Source organism: Anomaloglossus baeobatrachus, unplaced genomic scaffold, assembly GCF_048569485.1.
Source record: "Anomaloglossus baeobatrachus isolate aAnoBae1 unplaced genomic scaffold, aAnoBae1.hap1 Scaffold_2712, whole genome shotgun sequence".
NCBI lineage: Eukaryota > Metazoa > Chordata > Amphibia > Anura > Aromobatidae > Anomaloglossus > Anomaloglossus baeobatrachus.
This window is the reverse complement of record NW_027442219.1, coordinates 110,633-122,788: the sequence shown is the minus strand read 5'-3', so window position 1 is coordinate 122,788 and position 12,156 is coordinate 110,633. Positions and strand designations below refer to the sequence as shown.

Sequence of the window (12,156 nt, the reverse complement as noted above, 5' to 3'; positions counted from 1 at the left end):
TTAGCCGTTTAAGTGTACTTATTGAAAGTAGTAATTCTTTCATAGGCCGCCCTTTCTTAGTATTTGACGTTCCTTATATTGCGGTATGAGGCTTCGCAGTAGGTTGCAAACATTCATCACCCATGACTGTCCCCAATTGAGCTCAGAAGCTCAATGTCTATCATGACCTCTCTTTTAGAATGTCCAAGAGCAAGCAAACTATTCCTCCAGGAGAGGGCGCCAACAGACTACTAAAGAGATCATCATTACTCAAAGAAAACCCCAAAAACCAATGCATGATAGGAATAAACAGGTAACTTTCTTTGGAGTGGAAGCGGAGAGATCGCACCAGATGCCAATTCTAGATGTTATCACACCTGTGGTCACTGCAGCAGCAGGTGAATCCACTTTGTCCAAAAGGGATCTATTCCATTCAATTGCAAATGATCTAGATAAGACAGAGAACTGCAGCACGGGGACATAGCCGAGTTGGTCAGGTTGAGTGGTGATGAGTTTGCTATTTGGATGAATAAAGAAAGTCAAAAGTGTGAAAGATAAAAAACAAAAGGAGGAAGTGTGAAAAGTGAATGGGCCAAATTGAGGTGCATATGAAGACGTATGCTTTCTTCCAATTCATTAAATCGGGCTAATATGAATCAGGTGAATTGAGTTCTGCTTTTGGAAACTGGGTTAAGAAGGGGTGCACCGTTCCTGGAGGTACTGCAATACCAGGTCAATGCGTGGAGTGGACAGAGCAAGCTCTTTTTCCATCTCCCTGTTCTAAAAATCCATTTAATATATGGTCCCCAGATAGGGGACGTATCAGATATTAAACTGATAAGAACAGATACTACACTTGATCTTAGCCAAAAGGCCGAGAAGCGATAACCAGAATTGGTTTGGGCCTCGAGTGGCACCCTGGCCTATGCCGGACACATCTTAGGGAGAGAGAGCGAGAGGGAGACAAACCCACGCCTACACAAGACATTTTGTCACCCAAGCCAACCCTTGAAAAGGCTGCTTTGCAGAGCCAAAACAAGAAGAATGGTGCGTTTTGCAGCCGCCGCCCACTGCAATGAATCTGAATAACTCCTCCTTTAGGGCGCAAGCAACTCCCCTCCCCCTTGCAGTCTTTCCAATTCACGATACAAAAAGACGGACAGGACAGGTTGCCTGACTTTCCGTCACTGCCACCCTTTGCCATCCTTACCCGTAGAAAGCCCTTTCATCATCCCCAAACCCTAATCTTTTCCCTTTCCTTCCCAGCCCCCAAACCCTGCCCTCTGTACCTTTCTCACCACCCGCTTCCCTTCTCCTGTCATCCCCCTACCACCCGGGAAAAAAAGAGATTGCCCCCTCCTTCCACTAGCCCACCCTCCCACCCAAAGAACAACTTCTTCTGCGCAGCTTGTTTTCTAGGCAGCAGCGCTATTGTGATGTCATCGGGGGGCATTGTGACAAGCCGCCAGTGTTCCGTCTCTTCATGTTGTGCACAGTTCAAACGGAAAATACATCAACAGGCAGACTACAGAAAAGCTTACTATCAAAGGTTAGAGGGGGGCTTTCTCAGAGGGCTTTTTACAGTTTTTCTATTCCCAATTAGCCGTTTAAGTGTACTTATTGAAAGTAGTAATTCTTTCATAGGCCGCCCTTTCTTAGTATTTGACGTTCCTTATATTGCGGTATGAGGCTTCGCAGTAGGTTGCAAACATTCATCACCCATGACTGTCCCCAATTGAGCTCAGAAGCTCAATGTCTATCATGACCTCTCTTTTAGAATGTCCAAGAGCAAGCAAACTATTCCTCCAGGAGAGGGCGCCAACAGACTACTAAAGAGATCATCATTACTCAAAGAAAACCCCAAAAACCAATGCATGATAGGAATAAACAGGTAACTTTCTTTGGAGTGGAAGCGGAGAGATCGCACCAGATGCCAATTCTAGATGTTATCACACCTGTGGTCACTGCAGCAGCAGGTGAATCCACTTTGTCCAAAAGGGATCTATTCCATTCAATTGCAAATGATCTAGATAAGACAGAGAACTGCAGCACGGGGACATAGCCGAGTTGGTCAGGTTGAGTGGTGATGAGTTTGCTATTTGGATGAATAAAGAAAGTCAAAAGTGTGAAAGATAAAAAACAAAAGGAGGAAGTGTGAAAAGTGAATGGGCCAAATTGAGGTGCATATGAAGACGTATGCTTTCTTCCAATTCATTAAATCGGGCTAATATGAATCAGGTGAATTGAGTTCTGCTTTTGGAAACTGGGTTAAGAAGGGGTGCACCGTTCCTGGAGGTACTGCAATACCAGGTCAATGCGTGGAGTGGACAGAGCAAGCTCTTTTTCCATCTCCCTGTTCTAAAAATCCATTTAATATATGGTCCCCAGATAGGGGACGTATCAGATATTAAACTGATAAGAACAGATACTACACTTGATCTTAGCCAAAAGGCCGAGAAGCGATAACCAGAATTGGTTTGGGCCTCGAGTGGCACCCTGGCCTATGCCGGACACATCTTAGGGAGAGAGAGCGAGAGGGAGACAAACCCACGCCTACACAAGACATTTTGTCACCCAAGCCAACCCTTGAAAAGGCTGCTTTGCAGAGCCAAAACAAGAAGAATGGTGCGTTTTGCAGCCGCCGCCCACTGCAATGAATCTGAATAACTCCTCCTTTAGGGCGCAAGCAACTCCCCTCCCCCTTGCAGTCTTTCCAATTCACGATACAAAAAGACGGACAGGACAGGTTGCCTGACTTTCCGTCACTGCCACCCTTTGCCATCCTTACCCGTAGAAAGCCCTTTCATCATCCCCAAACCCTAATCTTTTCCCTTTCCTTCCCAGCCCCCAAACCCTGCCCTCTGTACCTTTCTCACCACCCGCTTCCCTTCTCCTGTCATCCCCCTACCACCCGGGAAAAAAAGAGATTGCCCCCTCCTTCCACTAGCCCACCCTCCCACCCAAAGAACAACTTCTTCTGCGCAGCTTGTTTTCTAGGCAGCAGCGCTATTGTGATGTCATCGGGGGGCATTGTGACAAGCCGCCAGTGTTCCGTCTCTTCATGTTGTGCACAGTTCAAACGGAAAATACATCAACAGGCAGACTACAGAAAAGCTTACTATCAAAGGTTAGAGGGGGGCTTTCTCAGAGGGCTTTTTACAGTTTTTCTATTCCCAATTAGCCGTTTAAGTGTACTTATTGAAAGTAGTAATTCTTTCATAGGCCGCCCTTTCTTAGTATTTGACGTTCCTTATATTGCGGTATGAGGCTTCGCAGTAGGTTGCAAACATTCATCACCCATGACTGTCCCCAATTGAGCTCAGAAGCTCAATGTCTATCATGACCTCTCTTTTAGAATGTCCAAGAGCAAGCAAACTATTCCTCCAGGAGAGGGCGCCAACAGACTACTAAAGAGATCATCATTACTCAAAGAAAACCCCAAAAACCAATGCATGATAGGAATAAACAGGTAACTTTCTTTGGAGTGGAAGCGGAGAGATCGCACCAGATGCCAATTCTAGATGTTATCACACCTGTGGTCACTGCAGCAGCAGGTGAATCCACTTTGTCCAAAAGGGATCTATTCCATTCAATTGCAAATGATCTAGATAAGACAGAGAACTGCAGCACGGGGACATAGCCGAGTTGGTCAGGTTGAGTGGTGATGAGTTTGCTATTTGGATGAATAAAGAAAGTCAAAAGTGTGAAAGATAAAAAACAAAAGGAGGAAGTGTGAAAAGTGAATGGGCCAAATTGAGGTGCATATGAAGACGTATGCTTTCTTCCAATTCATTAAATCGGGCTAATATGAATCAGGTGAATTGAGTTCTGCTTTTGGAAACTGGGTTAAGAAGGGGTGCACCGTTCCTGGAGGTACTGCAATACCAGGTCAATGCGTGGAGTGGACAGAGCAAGCTCTTTTTCCATCTCCCTGTTCTAAAAATCCATTTAATATATGGTCCCCAGATAGGGGACGTATCAGATATTAAACTGATAAGAACAGATACTACACTTGATCTTAGCCAAAAGGCCGAGAAGCGATAACCAGAATTGGTTTGGGCCTCGAGTGGCACCCTGGCCTATGCCGGACACATCTTAGGGAGAGAGAGCGAGAGGGAGACAAACCCACGCCTACACAAGACATTTTGTCACCCAAGCCAACCCTTGAAAAGGCTGCTTTGCAGAGCCAAAACAAGAAGAATGGTGCGTTTTGCAGCCGCCGCCCACTGCAATGAATCTGAATAACTCCTCCTTTAGGGCGCAAGCAACTCCCCTCCCCCTTGCAGTCTTTCCAATTCACGATACAAAAAGACGGACAGGACAGGTTGCCTGACTTTCCGTCACTGCCACCCTTTGCCATCCTTACCCGTAGAAAGCCCTTTCATCATCCCCAAACCCTAATCTTTTCCCTTTCCTTCCCAGCCCCCAAACCCTGCCCTCTGTACCTTTCTCACCACCCGCTTCCCTTCTCCTGTCATCCCCCTACCACCCGGGAAAAAAAGAGATTGCCCCCTCCTTCCACTAGCCCACCCTCCCACCCAAAGAACAACTTCTTCTGCGCAGCTTGTTTTCTAGGCAGCAGCGCTATTGTGATGTCATCGGGGGGCATTGTGACAAGCCGCCAGTGTTCCGTCTCTTCATGTTGTGCACAGTTCAAACGGAAAATACATCAACAGGCAGACTACAGAAAAGCTTACTATCAAAGGTTAGAGGGGGGCTTTCTCAGAGGGCTTTTTACAGTTTTTCTATTCCCAATTAGCCGTTTAAGTGTACTTATTGAAAGTAGTAATTCTTTCATAGGCCGCCCTTTCTTAGTATTTGACGTTCCTTATATTGCGGTATGAGGCTTCGCAGTAGGTTGCAAACATTCATCACCCATGACTGTCCCCAATTGAGCTCAGAAGCTCAATGTCTATCATGACCTCTCTTTTAGAATGTCCAAGAGCAAGCAAACTATTCCTCCAGGAGAGGGCGCCAACAGACTACTAAAGAGATCATCATTACTCAAAGAAAACCCCAAAAACCAATGCATGATAGGAATAAACAGGTAACTTTCTTTGGAGTGGAAGCGGAGAGATCGCACCAGATGCCAATTCTAGATGTTATCACACCTGTGGTCACTGCAGCAGCAGGTGAATCCACTTTGTCCAAAAGGGATCTATTCCATTCAATTGCAAATGATCTAGATAAGACAGAGAACTGCAGCACGGGGACATAGCCGAGTTGGTCAGGTTGAGTGGTGATGAGTTTGCTATTTGGATGAATAAAGAAAGTCAAAAGTGTGAAAGATAAAAAACAAAAGGAGGAAGTGTGAAAAGTGAATGGGCCAAATTGAGGTGCATATGAAGACGTATGCTTTCTTCCAATTCATTAAATCGGGCTAATATGAATCAGGTGAATTGAGTTCTGCTTTTGGAAACTGGGTTAAGAAGGGGTGCACCGTTCCTGGAGGTACTGCAATACCAGGTCAATGCGTGGAGTGGACAGAGCAAGCTCTTTTTCCATCTCCCTGTTCTAAAAATCCATTTAATATATGGTCCCCAGATAGGGGACGTATCAGATATTAAACTGATAAGAACAGATTTTGATTTAATGAAGCTTTCCAAAGCACCGCAAAAAATGCATGACCGAAGTCACACCAAAAACAGTGCAAAGGCTAGGATTCGTGTGGACCCCTCCGTGAGGAGAGGGTCCCCAAAAATCAACCCCGTCCCTCCGAGCCAGAAGGCCACAGCAAGGGTCAGGGATCTTCGGTGCTCCCCCAAGCCGAAGCCTGGTTGAGCCTTGTCGTTGCTCCCAGCGTCCACCCAGGCATCTTACCCAAGTGGAGTAGAGAGCTACTAGTTGTTGGTTTCGCAGCCGAAACTGCCCGGACCGTCAACCGGTGTTGGTTTCTCAGCCCAAGGCTAACCGGACCTCCAACCGGGTGTTGGTTTCTCAGCCGAAGCTGACCCGGACCTCCAACCGGGTGTTGGTTTCTCAGCCCAAGGCTAAACCGGACCTCCAACCGGGTGTTGGTTTCTCAGCCAAAGCTGACCCGGACCTCCAACCGGGTGTTGGTTTCTCAGCCCAAAGCTGACCGGACCTCCGACCGGGATTATAAAAATTTCCCTTCTTAGCCAGAAGGCCGGGATAGGGCAATATGCTTGGAAAGTATGAATAGGCAAGGCGCGGCGTGCGACAGAGTCTGAGGCTTACCAGGGTCCCAACCTAGCAAGTTCAGACTCCCTCCAGGGTGTCCATTCCTGGGGCACATTGCACCATAACCCTCACACTTACTCAGTCTAATAGCCTCGATCCTGGTAGGGCCATGGTTTCCTCTAGATGGATATACTATCCTCCCAAAGTACTAACAAGCGCAACCTTCCAGTGTGCATTGCATCATTGTACTAAGGTGGCCGGAGCCTTAAACCACCTTTTCGAAAGATACTACACTTGATCTTAGCCAAAAGGCCGAGAAGCGATAACCAGAATTGGTTTGGGCCTCGAGTGGCACCCTGGCCTATGCCGGACACATCTTAGGGAGAGAGAGCGAGAGGGAGACAAACCCACGCCTACACAAGACATTTTGTCACCCAAGCCAACCCTTGAAAAGGCTGCTTTGCAGAGCCAAAACAAGAAGAATGGTGCGTTTTGCAGCCGCCGCCCACTGCAATGAATCTGAATAACTCCTCCTTTAGGGCGCAAGCAACTCCCCTCCCCCTTGCAGTCTTTCCAATTCACGATACAAAAAGACGGACAGGACAGGTTGCCTGACTTTCCGTCACTGCCACCCTTTGCCATCCTTACCCGTAGAAAGCCCTTTCATCATCCCCAAACCCTAATCTTTTCCCTTTCCTTCCCAGCCCCCAAACCCTGCCCTCTGTACCTTTCTCACCACCCGCTTCCCTTCTCCTGTCATCCCCCTACCACCCGGGAAAAAAAGAGATTGCCCCCTCCTTCCACTAGCCCACCCTCCCACCCAAAGAACAACTTCTTCTGCGCAGCTTGTTTTCTAGGCAGCAGCGCTATTGTGATGTCATCGGGGGGCATTGTGACAAGCCGCCAGTGTTCCGTCTCTTCATGTTGTGCACAGTTCAAACGGAAAATACATCAACAGGCAGACTACAGAAAAGCTTACTATCAAAGGTTAGAGGGGGGCTTTCTCAGAGGGCTTTTTACAGTTTTTCTATTCCCAATTAGCCGTTTAAGTGTACTTATTGAAAGTAGTAATTCTTTCATAGGCCGCCCTTTCTTAGTATTTGACGTTCCTTATATTGCGGTATGAGGCTTCGCAGTAGGTTGCAAACATTCATCACCCATGACTGTCCCCAATTGAGCTCAGAAGCTCAATGTCTATCATGACCTCTCTTTTAGAATGTCCAAGAGCAAGCAAACTATTCCTCCAGGAGAGGGCGCCAACAGACTACTAAAGAGATCATCATTACTCAAAGAAAACCCCAAAAACCAATGCATGATAGGAATAAACAGGTAACTTTCTTTGGAGTGGAAGCGGAGAGATCGCACCAGATGCCAATTCTAGATGTTATCACACCTGTGGTCACTGCAGCAGCAGGTGAATCCACTTTGTCCAAAAGGGATCTATTCCATTCAATTGCAAATGATCTAGATAAGACAGAGAACTGCAGCACGGGGACATAGCCGAGTTGGTCAGGTTGAGTGGTGATGAGTTTGCTATTTGGATGAATAAAGAAAGTCAAAAGTGTGAAAGATAAAAAACAAAAGGAGGAAGTGTGAAAAGTGAATGGGCCAAATTGAGGTGCATATGAAGACGTATGCTTTCTTCCAATTCATTAAATCGGGCTAATATGAATCAGGTGAATTGAGTTCTGCTTTTGGAAACTGGGTTAAGAAGGGGTGCACCGTTCCTGGAGGTACTGCAATACCAGGTCAATGCGTGGAGTGGACAGAGCAAGCTCTTTTTCCATCTCCCTGTTCTAAAAATCCATTTAATATATGGTCCCCAGATAGGGGACGTATCAGATATTAAACTGATAAGAACAGATACTACACTTGATCTTAGCCAAAAGGCCGAGAAGCGATAACCAGAATTGGTTTGGGCCTCGAGTGGCACCCTGGCCTATGCCGGACACATCTTAGGGAGAGAGAGCGAGAGGGAGACAAACCCACGCCTACACAAGACATTTTGTCACCCAAGCCAACCCTTGAAAAGGCTGCTTTGCAGAGCCAAAACAAGAAGAATGGTGCGTTTTGCAGCCGCCGCCCACTGCAATGAATCTGAATAACTCCTCCTTTAGGGCGCAAGCAACTCCCCTCCCCCTTGCAGTCTTTCCAATTCACGATACAAAAAGACGGACAGGACAGGTTGCCTGACTTTCCGTCACTGCCACCCTTTGCCATCCTTACCCGTAGAAAGCCCTTTCATCATCCCCAAACCCTAATCTTTTCCCTTTCCTTCCCAGCCCCCAAACCCTGCCCTCTGTACCTTTCTCACCACCCGCTTCCCTTCTCCTGTCATCCCCCTACCACCCGGGAAAAAAAGAGATTGCCCCCTCCTTCCACTAGCCCACCCTCCCACCCAAAGAACAACTTCTTCTGCGCAGCTTGTTTTCTAGGCAGCAGCGCTATTGTGATGTCATCGGGGGGCATTGTGACAAGCCGCCAGTGTTCCGTCTCTTCATGTTGTGCACAGTTCAAACGGAAAATACATCAACAGGCAGACTACAGAAAAGCTTACTATCAAAGGTTAGAGGGGGGCTTTCTCAGAGGGCTTTTTACAGTTTTTCTATTCCCAATTAGCCGTTTAAGTGTACTTATTGAAAGTAGTAATTCTTTCATAGGCCGCCCTTTCTTAGTATTTGACGTTCCTTATATTGCGGTATGAGGCTTCGCAGTAGGTTGCAAACATTCATCACCCATGACTGTCCCCAATTGAGCTCAGAAGCTCAATGTCTATCATGACCTCTCTTTTAGAATGTCCAAGAGCAAGCAAACTATTCCTCCAGGAGAGGGCGCCAACAGACTACTAAAGAGATCATCATTACTCAAAGAAAACCCCAAAAACCAATGCATGATAGGAATAAACAGGTAACTTTCTTTGGAGTGGAAGCGGAGAGATCGCACCAGATGCCAATTCTAGATGTTATCACACCTGTGGTCACTGCAGCAGCAGGTGAATCCACTTTGTCCAAAAGGGATCTATTCCATTCAATTGCAAATGATCTAGATAAGACAGAGAACTGCAGCACGGGGACATAGCCGAGTTGGTCAGGTTGAGTGGTGATGAGTTTGCTATTTGGATGAATAAAGAAAGTCAAAAGTGTGAAAGATAAAAAACAGAAGGAGGAAGTGTGAAAAGTGAATGGGCCAAATTGAGGTGCATATGAAGACGTATGCTTTCTTCCAATTCATTAAATCGGGCTAATATGAATCAGGTGAATTGAGTTCTGCTTTTGGAAACTGGGTTAAGAAGGGGTGCACCGTTCCTGGAGGTACTGCAATACCAGGTCAATGCGTGGAGTGGACAGAGCAAGCTCTTTTTCCATCTCCCTGTTCTAAAAATCCATTTAATATATGGTCCCCAGATAGGGGACGTATCAGATATTAAACTGATAAGAACAGATACTACACTTGATCTTAGCCAAAAGGCCGAGAAGCGATAACCAGAATTGGTTTGGGCCTCGAGTGGCACCCTGGCCTATGCCGGACACATCTTAGGGAGAGAGAGCGAGAGGGAGACAAACCCACGCCTACACAAGACATTTTGTCACCCAAGCCAATCCTTGAAAAGGCTGCTTTGCAGAGCCAAAACAAGAAGAATGGTGCGTTTTGCAGCCGCCGCCCACTGCAATGAATCTGAATAACTCCTCCTTTAGGGCGCAAGCAACTCCCCTCCCCCTTGCAGTCTTTCCAATTCACGATACAAAAAGACGGACAGGACAGGTTGCCTGACTTTCCGTCACTGCCACCCTTTGCCATCCTTACCCGTAGAAAGCCCTTTCATCATCCCCAAACCCTAATCTTTTCCCTTTCCTTCCCAGCCCCCAAACCCTGCCCTCTGTACCTTTCTCACCACCCGCTTCCCTTCTCCTGTCATCCCCCTACCACCCGGGAAAAAAAGAGATTGCCCCCTCCTTCCACTAGCCCACCCTCCCACCCAAAGAACAACTTCTTCTGCGCAGCTTGTTTTCTAGGCAGCAGCGCTATTGTGATGTCATCGGGGGGCATTGTGACAAGCCGCCAGTGTTCCGTCTCTTCATGTTGTGCACAGTTCAAACGGAAAATACATCAACAGGCAGACTACAGAAAAGCTTACTATCAAAGGTTAGAGGGGGGCTTTCTCAGAGGGCTTTTTACAGTTTTTCTATTCCCAATTAGCCGTTTAAGTGTACTTATTGAAAGTAGTAATTCTTTCATAGGCCGCCCTTTCTTAGTATTTGACGTTCCTTATATTGCGGTATGAGGCTTCGCAGTAGGTTGCAAACATTCATCACCCATGACTGTCCCCAATTGAGCTCAGAAGCTCAATGTCTATCATGACCTCTCTTTTAGAATGTCCAAGAGCAAGCAAACTATTCCTCCAGGAGAGGGCGCCAACAGACTACTAAAGAGATCATCATTACTCAAAGAAAACCCCAAAAACCAATGCATGATAGGAATAAACAGGTAACTTTCTTTGGAGTGGAAGCGGAGAGATCGCACCAGATGCCAATTCTAGATGTTATCACACCTGTGGTCACTGCAGCAGCAGGTGAATCCACTTTGTCCAAAAGGGATCTATTCCATTCAATTGCAAATGATCTAGATAAGACAGAGAACTGCAGCACGGGGACATAGCCGAGTTGGTCAGGTTGAGTGGTGATGAGTTTGCTATTTGGATGAATAAAGAAAGTCAAAAGTGTGAAAGATAAAAAACAAAAGGAGGAAGTGTGAAAAGTGAATGGGCCAAATTGAGGTGCATATGAAGACGTATGCTTTCTTCCAATTCATTAAATCGGGCTAATATGAATCAGGTGAATTGAGTTCTGCTTTTGGAAACTGGGTTAAGAAGGGGTGCACCGTTCCTGGAGGTACTGCAATACCAGGTCAATGCGTGGAGTGGACAGAGCAAGCTCTTTTTCCATCTCCCTGTTCTAAAAATCCATTTAATATATGGTCCCCAGATAGGGGACGTATCAGATATTAAACTGATAAGAACAGATACTACACTTGATCTTAGCCAAAAGGCCGAGAAGCGATAACCAGAATTGGTTTGGGCCTCGAGTGGCACCCTGGCCTATGCCGGACACATCTTAGGGAGAGAGAGCGAGAGGGAGACAAACCCACGCCTACACAAGACATTTTGTCACCCAAGCCAACCCTTGAAAAGGCTGCTTTGCAGAGCCAAAACAAGAAGAATGGTGCGTTTTGCAGCCGCCGCCCACTGCAATGAATCTGAATAACTCCTCCTTTAGGGCGCAAGCAACTCCCCTCCCCCTTGCAGTCTTTCCAATTCACGATACAAAAAGACGGACAGGACAGGTTGCCTGACTTTCCGTCACTGCCACCCTTTGCCATCCTTACCCGTAGAAAGCCCTTTCATCATCCCCAAACCCTAATCTTTTCCCTTTCCTTCCCAGCCCCCAAACCCTGCCCTCTGTACCTTTCTCACCACCCGCTTCCCTTCTCCTGTCATCCCCCTACCACCCGGGAAAAAAAGAGATTGCCCCCTCCTTCCACTAGCCCACCCTCCCACCCAAAGAACAACTTCTTCTGCGCAGCTTGTTTTCTAGGCAGCAGCGCTATTGTGATGTCATCGGGGGGCATTGTGACAAGCCGCCAGTGTTCCGTCTCTTCATGTTGTGCACAGTTCAAACGGAAAATACATCAACAGGCAGACTACAGAAAAGCTTACTATCAAAGGTTAGAGGGGGGCTTTCTCAGAGGGCTTTTTACAGTTTTTCTATTCCCAATTAGCCGTTTAAGTGTACTTATTGAAAGTAGTAATTCTTTCATAGGCCGCCCTTTCTTAGTATTTGACGTTCCTTATATTGCGGTATGAGGCTTCGCAGTAGGTTGCAAACATTCATCACCCATGACTGTCCCCAATTGAGCTCAGAAGCTCAATGTCTATCATGACCTCTCTTTTAGAATGTCCAAGAGCAAGCAAACTATTCCTCCAGGAGAGGGCGCCAACAGACTACTAAAGAGATCATCATTACTCAAAGAAAACCCCAA

General features: G+C 46.8%; 7 non-coding genes and 1 pseudogene across 7 annotated transcripts; all 8 read right to left on the bottom strand.

The window, feature by feature from the left end:
- Positions 1-674: 674 nt before the first annotated feature.
- On the bottom strand, positions 675-865 carry LOC142264806 (U2 spliceosomal RNA). The gene has a single exon (XR_012731239.1). It is a non-coding gene; the product is annotated as a U2 spliceosomal RNA (small nuclear RNA).
- Positions 866-2,252: 1,387 nt separating this feature from the next.
- Positions 2,253-2,443, bottom strand: LOC142264805 (U2 spliceosomal RNA). The gene has a single exon (XR_012731238.1). It is a non-coding gene; the product is annotated as a U2 spliceosomal RNA (small nuclear RNA).
- A 1,387-nt stretch (positions 2,444-3,830) lies between these two features.
- Positions 3,831-4,021, bottom strand: LOC142264804 (U2 spliceosomal RNA). The gene has a single exon (XR_012731237.1). It is a non-coding gene; the product is annotated as a U2 spliceosomal RNA (small nuclear RNA).
- Positions 4,022-5,408: 1,387 nt separating this feature from the next.
- On the bottom strand, positions 5,409-5,604 carry LOC142264847 (U2 spliceosomal RNA). The gene has a single exon (XR_012731273.1). It is a non-coding gene; the product is annotated as a U2 spliceosomal RNA (small nuclear RNA).
- A 698-nt stretch (positions 5,605-6,302) lies between these two features.
- On the bottom strand, positions 6,303-6,444 carry LOC142264852 (U2 spliceosomal RNA; annotated as a pseudogene).
- Positions 6,445-7,831: 1,387 nt separating this feature from the next.
- Positions 7,832-8,022, bottom strand: LOC142264902 (U2 spliceosomal RNA). Its single transcript, XR_012731319.1, has one exon. It is a non-coding gene; the product is annotated as a U2 spliceosomal RNA (small nuclear RNA).
- Positions 8,023-9,409: 1,387 nt separating this feature from the next.
- On the bottom strand, positions 9,410-9,600 carry LOC142264901 (U2 spliceosomal RNA). Its single transcript, XR_012731318.1, has one exon. It is a non-coding gene; the product is annotated as a U2 spliceosomal RNA (small nuclear RNA).
- Positions 9,601-10,987: 1,387 nt separating this feature from the next.
- Positions 10,988-11,178, bottom strand: LOC142264900 (U2 spliceosomal RNA). Its single transcript, XR_012731317.1, has one exon. It is a non-coding gene; the product is annotated as a U2 spliceosomal RNA (small nuclear RNA).
- Positions 11,179-12,156: the final 978 nt, after the last annotated feature.